The sequence below is a fragment of the Acipenser ruthenus genome, unplaced genomic scaffold (assembly GCF_902713425.1).
Source record: "Acipenser ruthenus unplaced genomic scaffold, fAciRut3.2 maternal haplotype, whole genome shotgun sequence".
Classification (NCBI taxonomy): Eukaryota; Metazoa; Chordata; class Actinopteri; order Acipenseriformes; family Acipenseridae; genus Acipenser; species Acipenser ruthenus.
The window spans coordinates 14,420-24,368 of NW_026708309.1; the positions used below are offsets into that span (position 1 = coordinate 14,420).

The window sequence follows — 9,949 nt, forward strand, 5'->3', positions numbered from 1 at the left end:
TCTGCTTTCATGACTTTTATGTTTAGTGAGCTGGGGGTGATTCCTCCAAAATTTCCTTTTGTCCTCCACACATTTCAATTGTAAAATGTAATTACAAAAATGTAATGCCTGCAGCACTTGTTATTCCCAGGTGGTCTCCCATCCAAGTACTAACCAAGCCCAACATTGCTTAGCTTCTGAGATCAGACGAGATCAGGCTTATTCAAGGTGGTGTGGCCGCTGGCGATTGCATTTCTGCTTTCATGACTTTTATGTTTAGTGAGCTGGGGGTGATTCCTCCAAAATTTCCTTTTGTCCTCCACACATTTCAATTGTAAAATGTAATTACAAAAATGTAATGCCTGCAGCACTTGATATTCCCAGGTGGGCTCCCATCCAAGTACTAATCAAGCCCAACACTGCTTAGCTTCTGAGATCAGGCTTATTCAAGGTGGTGTGGCCGCAGGCGATTGCATTTCTGCTTTCATGACTTTTATGTTTAGTGAGCTGGGGGTGATTCCTCCAAAATTTCCTTTTGTCCTCCACACATTTCAATTGTAAAATGTAATTACAAAAATGTAATGCCTGCAGCACTTGATATTCCCAGGTGGTCTCCCATCCAAGTACTAACCAAGCCCAACATTGCGTAGCTTCTGAGATCAGGCTTATTCAAGGTGGTGTGGCCGCAGGCGATTGCATTTCTGCTTTCATGACTTTTATGTTTAGTGAGCTGGGGGTGATTCCTCCAAAATTTCCTTTTGTCCTCCACACATTTCAATTGTAAAATGTAATTACAAAAATGTAATGCCTGCAGCACTTGATATTCCCAGGTGGTCTCCCATCCAAGTACTAACCAAGCCCAACATTGCTTAGCTTCTGAGATCAGACGAGATCAGGCTTATTCAAGGTGGTGTGGCCGCAGGCGATTGCATTCCTGCTTTCATGACTTTTATGTTTAGTGAGCTGGGGGTGATTCCTCCAAAATTTCCTTTTGTCCTCCACACATTTCAATTGTAAAATGTAATGCCTGCAGCACTTGATATTCCCAGGTGGTCTCCCATCCAAGTACTAACCAAGCCCAACATTGGTTAGCTTCTGAGATCAGGCGAGATCAGGCTTATTCAAGGTGGTGTGGCCGCAGGCGATTGCATTTCTGCTTTCATGACTTTTATGTTTAGTGAGCTGGGGGTGATTCCTCCAAAATTTCCTTTTGTCCTCCACACATTTCAATTGTAAAATGTAATGCCTGCAGCACTTGATATTCCCAGGTGGTCTCCCATCCAAGTACTAACCAAGCCCAACATTGCTTAGCTTCTGAGATCAGACGACATCAGGCTTATTCAAGGTGGTGTGGCCGCAGGCGATTGCATTTCTGCTTTCATGACTTTTATGTTTAGTGAGCTGGGGGTGATTCCTCCAAAATTTCCTTTTGTCCTCCACACATTTCAATTGTAAAATGTAATTACAAAAATGTAATGCCTGCAGCACTTGATATTCCCAGGTGGTCTCCCATCCAAGTACTAACCAAGCCCAACATTGCTTAGCTTCGGAGATCAGGCTTATTCAAGGTGGTGTGGCCGCAGGCGATTGCATTTCTGCTTTCATGACTTTTATGTTTAGTAAGCTGGGGTGATTCCTCCAAAATTTCCTTTTGTCCTCCACACATTTCAATTGTAAAATGTAATTACAAAAATGTAATGCCTGCAGCACTTGATATTCCCAGGTGGTCTCCCATCCAAGTACTAACCAAGCCCAACATTGCTTAGCTTCTGAGATCAGACGAGATCAGGCTTATTCAAGGTGGTGTGGCCGCAGGCGATTGCATTTCTGCTTTCATGACTTTTATGTTTAGTGAGCTGGGGGTGATTCCTCCAAAATTTCCTTTTGTCCTCCACACATTTCAATTGTAAAATGTAATGCCTGCAACACTTGATATTCCCAGGTGGTCTCCCATCCAAGTACTAACCAAGCCCAACATTGCTTAGCTTCTGAGATCAGACGAGATCAGGCTTATTCAAGGTGGTGTGGCCACAGGCGATTGCATTTCTGCTTTCATGACTTTTATGTTTAGTGAGCTGGGGGTGATTCCTCCAAAATTTCCTTTTGTCCTCCACACATTTCAATTGTAAAATGTAATGCCTGCAGCACTTGATATTCCCAGGTGGTCTCCCATCCAAGTACTAACCAAGCCCAACATTGCTTAGCTTCTGAAATCAGACGAGATCAGGCTTATTCAAGGTGGTGTGGCCGCAGGCGATTGCATTTCTGCTTTCATGACTTTTATGTTTAGTGAGCTGGGGGTGATTCCTCCAAAATTTCCTTTTGTCCTCCACACATTTCAATTGTAAAATGTAATGCCTGCAGCACTTGATATTCCCAGGTGGTCTCCCATCCAAGTACTAACCAAGCCCAACATTGCTTAGCTTCTGAAATCAGACGAGATCAGGCTTATTCAAGGTGGTGTGGCCGCAGGCGATTGCATTTCTGCTTTCATGACTTTTATGTTTAGTGAGCTGGGGGTGATTCCTCCAAAATTTCCTTTTGTCCTCCACACATTTCAATTGTAAAATGTAATGCCTGCAGCACTTGATATTCCCAGGTGGTCTCCAATCCAAGTACTAACCAAGCCCAACATTGCTTAGCTTCTGAGATCAGACGAGAGCAGGCTTATTCAAGGTGGTGTGGCCGCAGGCGATTGCATTTCTGCTTTCATGACTTTTATGTTTAGTGAGCTGGGGGTGATTCCTCCAAAATTTCCTTTTGTCCTCCACACATTTCAATTGTAAAATGTAATGCCTGCAGCACTTGATATTCCCAGGTGGTCTCCCATCCAAGTACTAACCAAGCCCAACATTGCTTAGCTTCTGAGATCAGACGAGATCAGGCTTATTCAAGGTGGTGTGGCCGCAGGTGATTGCATTTCTGCTTTCATGACTTTTATGTTTAGTGAGCTGGGGGTGATTCCTCCAAAATTTCCTTTTGTCCTCCACACATTTCAATTGTAAAATGTAATGCCTGCAGCACTTGATATTCCCAGGTGGTCTCCATTCCAAGTACTAACCAAGCCCAACATTGCTTAGCTTCTGAGATCAGACGAGAGCAGGCTTATTCAAGGTGGTGTGGCCGCAGGCGATTGCATTTCTGCTTTCATGACTTTTATGTTTAGTGAGCTGGGGGTGATTCCTCCAAAATTTCCTTTTGTCCTCCACACATTTCAATTGTAAAATGTAATGCCTGCAGCACTTGATATTCCCAGGTGGTCTCCCATCCAAGTACTAACCAAGCCCAACATTGCTTAGCTTCTGAGATCAGACGAGATCAGGCTTATTCAAGGTGGTGTGGCCGCAGGTGATTGCATTTCTGCTTTCATGACTTTTATGTTTAGTGAGCTGGGGGTGATTCCTCCAAAATTTCCTTTTGTCCTCCACACATTTCAATTGTAAAATGTAATGCCTGCAGCACTTGATATTCCCAGGTGGTCTCCCATCCAAGTACTAACCAAGCCCAACATTGCTTAGCTTCTGAGATCAGACGAGATCAGGCTTATTCAAGGTGGTGTGGCCGCAGGCGATTGCATTTCTGCTTTCATGATTTTTATGTTTAGTGAGCTGGGGGTGATTCCTCCAAAATTTCCTTTTGTCCTCCACACATTTCTATTGTAAAATGTAATGCCTGCAGCACTTGATATTCCCAGGTGGTCTCCCATCCAAGTACTAACCAAGCCCAACATTGCTTAGCTTCTGAGATCAGACGAGATCAGGCTTATTCAAGGTGGTGTGGCCGCAGGCGATTGCATTTCTGCTTTCATGACTTTTATGTTTAGTGAGCTGGGGGTGATTCCTCCAAAATTTCCTTTTGTCCTCCACACATTTCAATTGTAAAATGTAATGCCTGCAGCACTTGATATTCCCAGGTGGTCTCCCATCCAAGTACTAACCAAGCCCAACATTGCTTAGCTTCTGAGATCAGACGAGATCAGGCTTATTCAAGGTGGTGTGGCCGCAGGCGATTGCATTTCTGCTTTCATGACTTTTATGTTTAGTGAGCTGGGGGTGATTCCTCCAAAATTTCCTTTTGTCCTCCACACATTTCAATTGTAAAATGTAATTACTAAAATGTAATGCCTGCAGCACTTGATATTCCCAGGTGGTCTCCCATCCAAGTACTAACCAAGCCCAACATTGCTTAGCTTCTGAGATCAGACGAGATCAGGCTTATTCAAGGTGGTGTGGCCGCAGGCGATTGCATTTCTGCTTTCATGACTTTTATGTTTAGTGAGCTGGGGGTGATTCCTCCAAAATTTCCTTTTGTCCTCCACACATTTCAATTGTAAAATGTAATTACTAAAATGTAATGCCTGCAGCACTTGATATTCCCAGGTGGTCTCCCATCCAAGTACTAACCAAGCCCAACATTGCTTAGCTTCTGAGATCAGACGAGATCAGGCTTATTCAAGGTGGTGTGGCCGCAGGCGATTGCATTTCTGCTTTCATGACTTTTATGTTTAGTGAGCTGGGGGTGATTCCTCCAAAATTTCCTTTTGTCCTCCACACATTTCAATTGTAAAATGTAATGCCTGCAGCACTTGATATTCCCAGGTGGTCTCCCATCCAGGTACTAACCAAGCCCAACATTGCTTAGCTTCTGAGATCAGACTTATTCAAGGTGGTGTGGCCGCAGGCGATTGCATTTCTGCTTTCATGACTTTTATGTTTAGTGAGCTGGGGGTGATTCCTCCCAAATTTCCTTTTGTCCTCCACACATTTCAATTGTAAAATGTAATGCCTGCAGCACTTGATATTCCCAGGTGGTCTCCCATCCAGGTACTAACCAAGCCCAACATTGCTTAGCTTCTGAGATCAGACTTATTCAAGGTGGTGTGGCCGCAGGCGATTGCATTTCTGCTTTCATGACTTTTATGTTTAGTGAGCTGGGGGTGATTCCTCCAAAATTTCCTTTTGTCCTCCACACATTTCAATTGTAAAATGTAATTACTAAAATGTAATGCCTGCAGCACTTGATATTCCCAGGTGGTCTCCCATCCAAGTACTAACCAAGCCCAACATTGCTTAGCTTCTGAGATCAGACGAGATCAGGCTTATTCAAGGTGGTGTGGCCGCAAGCGATTGCATTTCTGCTTTCATGACTTTTATGTTTAGTGAGCTGGGGGTGATTCCTCCAAAATTTCCTTTTGTCCTCCACACATTTCAATTGTAAAATGTAATGCCTGCAGCACTTGATATTCCCAGGTGGTCTCCCATCCAAGTACTAACCAAGCCCAACATTGCTTAGCTTCTGAGATCAGACGAGATCAGGCTTATTCAAGGTGGTGTGGCCGCAGGCGATTGCATTTCTGCTTTCATGACTTTTATGTTTAGTGAGCTGGGGGTGATTCCTCCAAAATTTCCTTTTGTCCTCCACACATTTCAATTGTAAAATGTAATTACAAAAATGTAATGCCTGCAGCACTTGATATTCCAAGGTGGTCTCCCATCCAAGTACTAACCAAGCCCAACATTGCTTAGCTTCTGAGATCAGACGAGATCAGGCTTATTCAAGGTGGTGTGGCTGCAGGCGATTGCATTTCTGCTTTCATGACTTTTATGTTTAGTGAGCTGGGGGTGATTCCTCCAAAATTTCCTTTTGTCCTCCACACATTTCAATTGTAAAATGTAGTTACAAAAATGTAATGCCTGCAGCACTTGATATTCCCAGGTGGTCTCCCATCCAAGTACTAACCAAGCCCAACATTACTTAGCTTCTGAGATCAGACAAGATCAGGCTTATTCAAGGTGGTGTGGCCGCAGGCGATTGCATTTCTGCTTTCATGACTTTTATGTTTAGTGAGCTGGGGGTGATTCCTCCCAAATTTCCTTTTGTCCTCCACACATTTCAATTGTAAAATGTAATGCCTGCAGCACTTGATATTCCCAGGTGGTCTCCCATCCAAGTACTAACCAAGCCCAACATTGCTTAGCTTCTGAGATCAGACTTATTCAAGGTGGTGTGGCCGCAGGCGATTGCATTTCTGCTTTCATGACTTTTATGTTTAGTGAGCTGGGGGTGATTCCTCCAAAATTTCCTTTTGTCCTCCACACATTTCAATTGTAAAATGTAAATACTAAAATGTAATGCCTGCAGCACTTGATATTCCCAGGTGGTCTCCCATCCAAGTACTAACCAAGCCCAACATTGCTTAGCTTCTGAGATCAGACGAGATCAGGCTTATTCAAGGTGGTGTGGCCGCAGGCGATTGCATTTCTGCTTTCATGACTTTTATGTTTAGTGAGCTGGGGGTGATTCCTCCAAAATTTCCTTTTGTCCTCCACACATTTCAATTGTAAAATGTAATGCCTGCAGCACTTGATATTCCCAGGTGGTCTCCCATCCAAGTACTAACCAAGCCCAACATTGCTTAGCTTCTGAGATCAGATGAGATCAGGCTTATTCAAGGTGGTGTGGCCGCAGGCGATTGCATTTCTGCTTTCATGACTTTTATGTTTAGTGAGCTGGGGGTGATTCCTCCAAAATTTCCTTTTGTCCTCCACACATTTCAATTGTAAAATGTAATTACAAAAATGTAATGCCTGCAGCACTTGATATTCCCAGGTGGTCTCCCATCCAAGTACTAACCAAGCCCAACATTGCTTAGCTTCTGAGATCAGACGAGATCAGGCTTATTCAAGGTGGTGTGGCCGCAGGCGATTGCATTTCTGCTTTCATGACTTTTATGTTTAGTGAGCTGGGGGTGATTCCTCCAAAATTTCCTTTTGTCCTCCACACATTTCAATTGTAAAATGTAATGCCTGCAGCACTTGATATTCCCAGGTGGTCTCCCATCCAAGTACTAACCAAGCCCAACATTGCTTAGCATCTGAGATCAGACGAGATCAGGCGAGATCAGGCTTATTCAAGGTGGTGTGGCTGCAGGCGATTGCATTTCTGCTTTCATGACTTTTATGTTTAGTGAGCTGGGGGTGATTCCTCCAAAATTTCCTTTTGTCCTCCACACATTTCAATTGTAAAATGTAATTACAAAAATGTAATGCCTGCAGCACTTGATATTCCCAGGTGGTCTCCCATCCAAGTACTAACCAAGCCCAACATTGCTTAGCTTCTGAGATCAGACGAGATCAGGCGAGATCAGGCTTATTCAAGGTGGTGTGGCTGCAGGCGATTGCATTTCTGCTTTCATGACTTTTATGTTTAGTGAGCTGGGGGTGATTCCTCCAAAATTTCCTTTTGTCCTCCACACATTTCAATTGTAAAATGTAATTACAAAAATGTAATGCCTGCAGCACTTGATATTCCCAGGTGGTCTCCCATCCAAGTACTAACCAAGCCCAACATTGCTTAGCTTCTGAGATCAGACGAGATCAGGCTTATTCAAGGTGGTGTGGCCGCAGGCGATTGCATTTCTGCTTTCATGACTTTTATGTTTAGTGAGCTGGGGGTGATTCCTCCAAAATTTCCTTTTGTCCTCCACACATTTCAATTGTAAAATGTAATTACAAAAATGTAATGCCTGCAGCACTTGATATTCCCAGGTGGTCTCCCATCCAAGTACTAACCAAGACCAACATTGCTTAGCTTCTGAGATCAGACGAGATCAGGCTTATTCAAGGTGGTGTGGCCGCAGGCGATTGCATTTCTGCTTTCATGACTTTTATGTTTAGTGAGCTGGGGGTGATTCCTCCAAAATTTCCTTTTGTCCTCCACACATTTCAATTGTAAAATGTAATTACAAAAATGTAATGCCTGTAGCACTTGATATTCCCAGGTGGTCTCCCATCCAAGTACTAACCAAGCCCAACATTGCTTAGCTTCTGAGATCAGACGAGATCAGGCTTATTCAAGGTGGTGTGGCGGCAGGCGATTGCATTTCTGCTTTCATGACTTTTATGTTTAGTGAGCTGGGGGTGATTCCTCCAAAATTTCCTTTTGACCTCCACACATTTCAATTGTAAAATGTAATTACAAAAATGTAATGCCTGCAGCACTTGATATTCCCAGGTGGTCTCCCATCCAAGAACTAACCAAGCCCAACATTGCTTAGCTTCTGAGATCAGACGAGATCAGGCTTATTCAAGGTGGTGTGGCCGCAGGCGATTGCATTTCTGCTTTCATGACTTTTATGTTTAGTGAGCTGGGGGTGATTCCTCCAAAATTTCCTTTTGTCCTCCACACATTTCAATTGTAAAATGTAATTACAAAAATGTAATGCCTGCAGCACTTGATATTCCCAGGTGGTCTCCCATCCAAGTACTAACCAAGCCCAACATTGCTTAGCTTCTGAGATCAGACGAGATCAGGCTTATTCAAGGTGGTGTGGCCGCAGGCGATTGCATTTCTGCTTTCATGACTTTTATGTTTAGTGAGCTGGGGGTGATTCCTCCAAAATTTCCTTTTGTCCTCCACACATTTCAATTGTAAAATGTAATGCCTGCAGCACTTGATATTCCCAGGTGGTCTCCCATCCAAGTACTAACCAAGCCCAACATTGCTTAGCTTCTGAGATCAGACGAGATCAGGCTTATTCAAGGTGGTGTGGCCGCAGGCGATTGCATTTCTGCTTTCATGACTTTTATGTTTAGTGAGCTGGGGGTGATTCCTCCAAAATTTCCTTTTGTCCTCCACACATTTCAATTGTAAAATGTAATGCCTGCAGCACTTGATATTCCCAGGTGGTCTCCCATCCAAGTACTAATCAAGCCCAACATTGCTTAGCTTCTGAGATCAGACGAGATCAGGCTTATTCAAGGTGGTGTGGCCGCAGGCGATTGCATTTCTGCTTTCATGACTTTTATGTTTAGTGAGCTGGGGGTGATTCCTCCAAAATTTCCTTTTGTCCTCCACACATTTCAATTGTAAAATGTAATGCCTGCAGCACTTGATATTCCCAGGTGGTCTCCCATCCAAGTACTAACCAAGCCCAACATTGCTTAGCTTCTGAGATCAGACGAGATCAGGCTTATTCAAGGTGGTGTGGCCGCAGGCGACTGCCTTTCTGCTTTCATGACTTTTATGTTTAGTGAGCTGGGGGTGATTCCTCCAAAATTTCCTTTTGTCCTCCACACATTTCAATTGTAAAATGTAATGCCTGCAGCACTTGATATTCCCAGGTGGTCTCCCATCCAAGTACTAACCAAGCCCAACATTGCTTAGCTTCTGAGATCAGACGAGATCAGGCTTATTCAAGGTGGTGTGGCCGCAGGCGATTGCATTTCTGCTTTCATGACTTTTATGTTTAGTGAGCTGGGGGTGATTCCTCCAAAATTTCCTTTTGTCCTCCACACATTTCAATTGTAAAATGTAATTACAAAAATGTAATGCCTGCAGCACTTGATATTCCCAGGTGGTCTCCCATCCAAGTACTAACCAAGCCCAACATTGCTTAGCTTCTGAGATCAGACGAGATCAGGCTTATTCAAGGTGGTGTGGCCGCAGGTGATTGCATTTCTGCTTTCATGACTTTATGTTTAGTGAGCTGGGGGTGATTCCTCCAAAATTTCCTTTTGTCCTCCACACATTTCAATTGTAAAATGTAATGCCTGCAGCACTTGATATTCCCAGGTGGTCTCCCATCCAAGTACTAACCAAGCCAACATTGCTTAGCTTCTGAGATCAGACGAGATCAGGCTTATTCAAGGTGGTGTGGCCGCAGGCGACTGCCTTTCTGCTTTCATGACTTTTATGTTTAGTGAGCTGGGGGTGATTCCTCCAAAATTTCCTTTTGTCCTCCACACATTTCAATTGTAAAATGTAATTACAAAAATGTAATGCCTGCAGCACTTGATATTCCCAGGTGGTCTCCCATCCAAGTACTAACCAAGCCCAACATTGCTTAGCTTCTGAGATCAGACGAGATCAGGCTTATTCAAGGTGGTGTGGCCGCAGGCAATTGCATTTCTGCTTTCATGACTTTTATGTTTAGTGAGCTGGGGGTGATTCCTCCAAAATTTCCTTTTGT

At 43.7% G+C, this 9,949-nt stretch overlaps 31 non-coding genes and 13 pseudogenes across 31 annotated transcripts; all 44 read right to left on the bottom strand.

Moving 5' to 3' along the window:
- Window positions 1-105: 105 nt before the first annotated feature.
- Window positions 106-224, bottom strand: LOC131731099 (5S ribosomal RNA). The gene has a single exon (XR_009324599.1). It is a non-coding gene; the product is annotated as a 5S ribosomal RNA (ribosomal RNA).
- A 114-nt stretch (window positions 225-338) lies between these two features.
- On the bottom strand, window positions 339-447 carry LOC131731204 (5S ribosomal RNA; annotated as a pseudogene).
- A 114-nt stretch (window positions 448-561) lies between these two features.
- Window positions 562-670, bottom strand: LOC131731217 (5S ribosomal RNA; annotated as a pseudogene).
- Window positions 671-784: 114 nt separating this feature from the next.
- Window positions 785-903, bottom strand: LOC131731213 (5S ribosomal RNA). Its single transcript, XR_009324646.1, has one exon. It is a non-coding gene; the product is annotated as a 5S ribosomal RNA (ribosomal RNA).
- A 100-nt stretch (window positions 904-1,003) lies between these two features.
- Window positions 1,004-1,122, bottom strand: LOC131731138 (5S ribosomal RNA). Its single transcript, XR_009324637.1, has one exon. It is a non-coding gene; the product is annotated as a 5S ribosomal RNA (ribosomal RNA).
- Window positions 1,123-1,222: 100 nt separating this feature from the next.
- LOC131731140 (5S ribosomal RNA) lies at window positions 1,223-1,341 on the bottom strand (annotated as a pseudogene).
- A 114-nt stretch (window positions 1,342-1,455) lies between these two features.
- Window positions 1,456-1,564, bottom strand: LOC131731211 (5S ribosomal RNA; annotated as a pseudogene).
- A 113-nt stretch (window positions 1,565-1,677) lies between these two features.
- LOC131731224 (5S ribosomal RNA) lies at window positions 1,678-1,796 on the bottom strand. Its single transcript, XR_009324647.1, has one exon. It is a non-coding gene; the product is annotated as a 5S ribosomal RNA (ribosomal RNA).
- Window positions 1,797-1,896: 100 nt separating this feature from the next.
- On the bottom strand, window positions 1,897-2,015 carry LOC131731100 (5S ribosomal RNA). The gene has a single exon (XR_009324600.1). It is a non-coding gene; the product is annotated as a 5S ribosomal RNA (ribosomal RNA).
- Window positions 2,016-2,115: 100 nt separating this feature from the next.
- Window positions 2,116-2,234, bottom strand: LOC131731095 (5S ribosomal RNA). The gene has a single exon (XR_009324595.1). It is a non-coding gene; the product is annotated as a 5S ribosomal RNA (ribosomal RNA).
- A 100-nt stretch (window positions 2,235-2,334) lies between these two features.
- LOC131731096 (5S ribosomal RNA) lies at window positions 2,335-2,453 on the bottom strand. The gene has a single exon (XR_009324596.1). It is a non-coding gene; the product is annotated as a 5S ribosomal RNA (ribosomal RNA).
- Window positions 2,454-2,553: 100 nt separating this feature from the next.
- On the bottom strand, window positions 2,554-2,672 carry LOC131731165 (5S ribosomal RNA; annotated as a pseudogene).
- A 100-nt stretch (window positions 2,673-2,772) lies between these two features.
- Window positions 2,773-2,891, bottom strand: LOC131731072 (5S ribosomal RNA). Its single transcript, XR_009324573.1, has one exon. It is a non-coding gene; the product is annotated as a 5S ribosomal RNA (ribosomal RNA).
- A 100-nt stretch (window positions 2,892-2,991) lies between these two features.
- On the bottom strand, window positions 2,992-3,110 carry LOC131731174 (5S ribosomal RNA; annotated as a pseudogene).
- Window positions 3,111-3,210: 100 nt separating this feature from the next.
- On the bottom strand, window positions 3,211-3,329 carry LOC131731073 (5S ribosomal RNA). Its single transcript, XR_009324574.1, has one exon. It is a non-coding gene; the product is annotated as a 5S ribosomal RNA (ribosomal RNA).
- Window positions 3,330-3,429: 100 nt separating this feature from the next.
- Window positions 3,430-3,548, bottom strand: LOC131731230 (5S ribosomal RNA). Its single transcript, XR_009324648.1, has one exon. It is a non-coding gene; the product is annotated as a 5S ribosomal RNA (ribosomal RNA).
- Window positions 3,549-3,648: 100 nt separating this feature from the next.
- On the bottom strand, window positions 3,649-3,767 carry LOC131731231 (5S ribosomal RNA). Its single transcript, XR_009324649.1, has one exon. It is a non-coding gene; the product is annotated as a 5S ribosomal RNA (ribosomal RNA).
- Window positions 3,768-3,867: 100 nt separating this feature from the next.
- On the bottom strand, window positions 3,868-3,986 carry LOC131731234 (5S ribosomal RNA). Its single transcript, XR_009324651.1, has one exon. It is a non-coding gene; the product is annotated as a 5S ribosomal RNA (ribosomal RNA).
- A 114-nt stretch (window positions 3,987-4,100) lies between these two features.
- Window positions 4,101-4,219, bottom strand: LOC131731235 (5S ribosomal RNA). The gene has a single exon (XR_009324652.1). It is a non-coding gene; the product is annotated as a 5S ribosomal RNA (ribosomal RNA).
- Window positions 4,220-4,333: 114 nt separating this feature from the next.
- On the bottom strand, window positions 4,334-4,452 carry LOC131731236 (5S ribosomal RNA). The gene has a single exon (XR_009324653.1). It is a non-coding gene; the product is annotated as a 5S ribosomal RNA (ribosomal RNA).
- A 100-nt stretch (window positions 4,453-4,552) lies between these two features.
- Window positions 4,553-4,661, bottom strand: LOC131731212 (5S ribosomal RNA; annotated as a pseudogene).
- A 100-nt stretch (window positions 4,662-4,761) lies between these two features.
- LOC131731214 (5S ribosomal RNA) lies at window positions 4,762-4,870 on the bottom strand (annotated as a pseudogene).
- A 114-nt stretch (window positions 4,871-4,984) lies between these two features.
- LOC131731065 (5S ribosomal RNA) lies at window positions 4,985-5,103 on the bottom strand. The gene has a single exon (XR_009324566.1). It is a non-coding gene; the product is annotated as a 5S ribosomal RNA (ribosomal RNA).
- Window positions 5,104-5,203: 100 nt separating this feature from the next.
- Window positions 5,204-5,322, bottom strand: LOC131731237 (5S ribosomal RNA). Its single transcript, XR_009324654.1, has one exon. It is a non-coding gene; the product is annotated as a 5S ribosomal RNA (ribosomal RNA).
- Window positions 5,323-5,436: 114 nt separating this feature from the next.
- On the bottom strand, window positions 5,437-5,555 carry LOC131731087 (5S ribosomal RNA). Its single transcript, XR_009324587.1, has one exon. It is a non-coding gene; the product is annotated as a 5S ribosomal RNA (ribosomal RNA).
- A 114-nt stretch (window positions 5,556-5,669) lies between these two features.
- LOC131731136 (5S ribosomal RNA) lies at window positions 5,670-5,788 on the bottom strand. Its single transcript, XR_009324635.1, has one exon. It is a non-coding gene; the product is annotated as a 5S ribosomal RNA (ribosomal RNA).
- Window positions 5,789-5,888: 100 nt separating this feature from the next.
- Window positions 5,889-5,997, bottom strand: LOC131731206 (5S ribosomal RNA; annotated as a pseudogene).
- Window positions 5,998-6,111: 114 nt separating this feature from the next.
- On the bottom strand, window positions 6,112-6,230 carry LOC131731238 (5S ribosomal RNA). Its single transcript, XR_009324655.1, has one exon. It is a non-coding gene; the product is annotated as a 5S ribosomal RNA (ribosomal RNA).
- Window positions 6,231-6,330: 100 nt separating this feature from the next.
- Window positions 6,331-6,449, bottom strand: LOC131731244 (5S ribosomal RNA). The gene has a single exon (XR_009324661.1). It is a non-coding gene; the product is annotated as a 5S ribosomal RNA (ribosomal RNA).
- Window positions 6,450-6,563: 114 nt separating this feature from the next.
- LOC131731239 (5S ribosomal RNA) lies at window positions 6,564-6,682 on the bottom strand. Its single transcript, XR_009324656.1, has one exon. It is a non-coding gene; the product is annotated as a 5S ribosomal RNA (ribosomal RNA).
- Window positions 6,683-6,782: 100 nt separating this feature from the next.
- Window positions 6,783-6,911, bottom strand: LOC131731163 (5S ribosomal RNA; annotated as a pseudogene).
- A 114-nt stretch (window positions 6,912-7,025) lies between these two features.
- Window positions 7,026-7,154, bottom strand: LOC131731148 (5S ribosomal RNA; annotated as a pseudogene).
- Window positions 7,155-7,268: 114 nt separating this feature from the next.
- Window positions 7,269-7,387, bottom strand: LOC131731240 (5S ribosomal RNA). Its single transcript, XR_009324657.1, has one exon. It is a non-coding gene; the product is annotated as a 5S ribosomal RNA (ribosomal RNA).
- Window positions 7,388-7,501: 114 nt separating this feature from the next.
- LOC131731103 (5S ribosomal RNA) lies at window positions 7,502-7,620 on the bottom strand. The gene has a single exon (XR_009324603.1). It is a non-coding gene; the product is annotated as a 5S ribosomal RNA (ribosomal RNA).
- Window positions 7,621-7,734: 114 nt separating this feature from the next.
- Window positions 7,735-7,853, bottom strand: LOC131731149 (5S ribosomal RNA; annotated as a pseudogene).
- A 114-nt stretch (window positions 7,854-7,967) lies between these two features.
- Window positions 7,968-8,086, bottom strand: LOC131731119 (5S ribosomal RNA). Its single transcript, XR_009324618.1, has one exon. It is a non-coding gene; the product is annotated as a 5S ribosomal RNA (ribosomal RNA).
- A 114-nt stretch (window positions 8,087-8,200) lies between these two features.
- Window positions 8,201-8,319, bottom strand: LOC131731241 (5S ribosomal RNA). The gene has a single exon (XR_009324658.1). It is a non-coding gene; the product is annotated as a 5S ribosomal RNA (ribosomal RNA).
- A 100-nt stretch (window positions 8,320-8,419) lies between these two features.
- LOC131731242 (5S ribosomal RNA) lies at window positions 8,420-8,538 on the bottom strand. The gene has a single exon (XR_009324659.1). It is a non-coding gene; the product is annotated as a 5S ribosomal RNA (ribosomal RNA).
- A 100-nt stretch (window positions 8,539-8,638) lies between these two features.
- On the bottom strand, window positions 8,639-8,757 carry LOC131731233 (5S ribosomal RNA). Its single transcript, XR_009324650.1, has one exon. It is a non-coding gene; the product is annotated as a 5S ribosomal RNA (ribosomal RNA).
- A 100-nt stretch (window positions 8,758-8,857) lies between these two features.
- Window positions 8,858-8,976, bottom strand: LOC131731243 (5S ribosomal RNA). Its single transcript, XR_009324660.1, has one exon. It is a non-coding gene; the product is annotated as a 5S ribosomal RNA (ribosomal RNA).
- Window positions 8,977-9,076: 100 nt separating this feature from the next.
- On the bottom strand, window positions 9,077-9,195 carry LOC131731245 (5S ribosomal RNA). Its single transcript, XR_009324662.1, has one exon. It is a non-coding gene; the product is annotated as a 5S ribosomal RNA (ribosomal RNA).
- A 114-nt stretch (window positions 9,196-9,309) lies between these two features.
- LOC131731074 (5S ribosomal RNA) lies at window positions 9,310-9,428 on the bottom strand. The gene has a single exon (XR_009324575.1). It is a non-coding gene; the product is annotated as a 5S ribosomal RNA (ribosomal RNA).
- Window positions 9,429-9,527: 99 nt separating this feature from the next.
- On the bottom strand, window positions 9,528-9,645 carry LOC131731155 (5S ribosomal RNA; annotated as a pseudogene).
- A 114-nt stretch (window positions 9,646-9,759) lies between these two features.
- On the bottom strand, window positions 9,760-9,878 carry LOC131731246 (5S ribosomal RNA). The gene has a single exon (XR_009324663.1). It is a non-coding gene; the product is annotated as a 5S ribosomal RNA (ribosomal RNA).
- Between the last annotated feature and the right edge of the window lie 71 nt (window positions 9,879-9,949).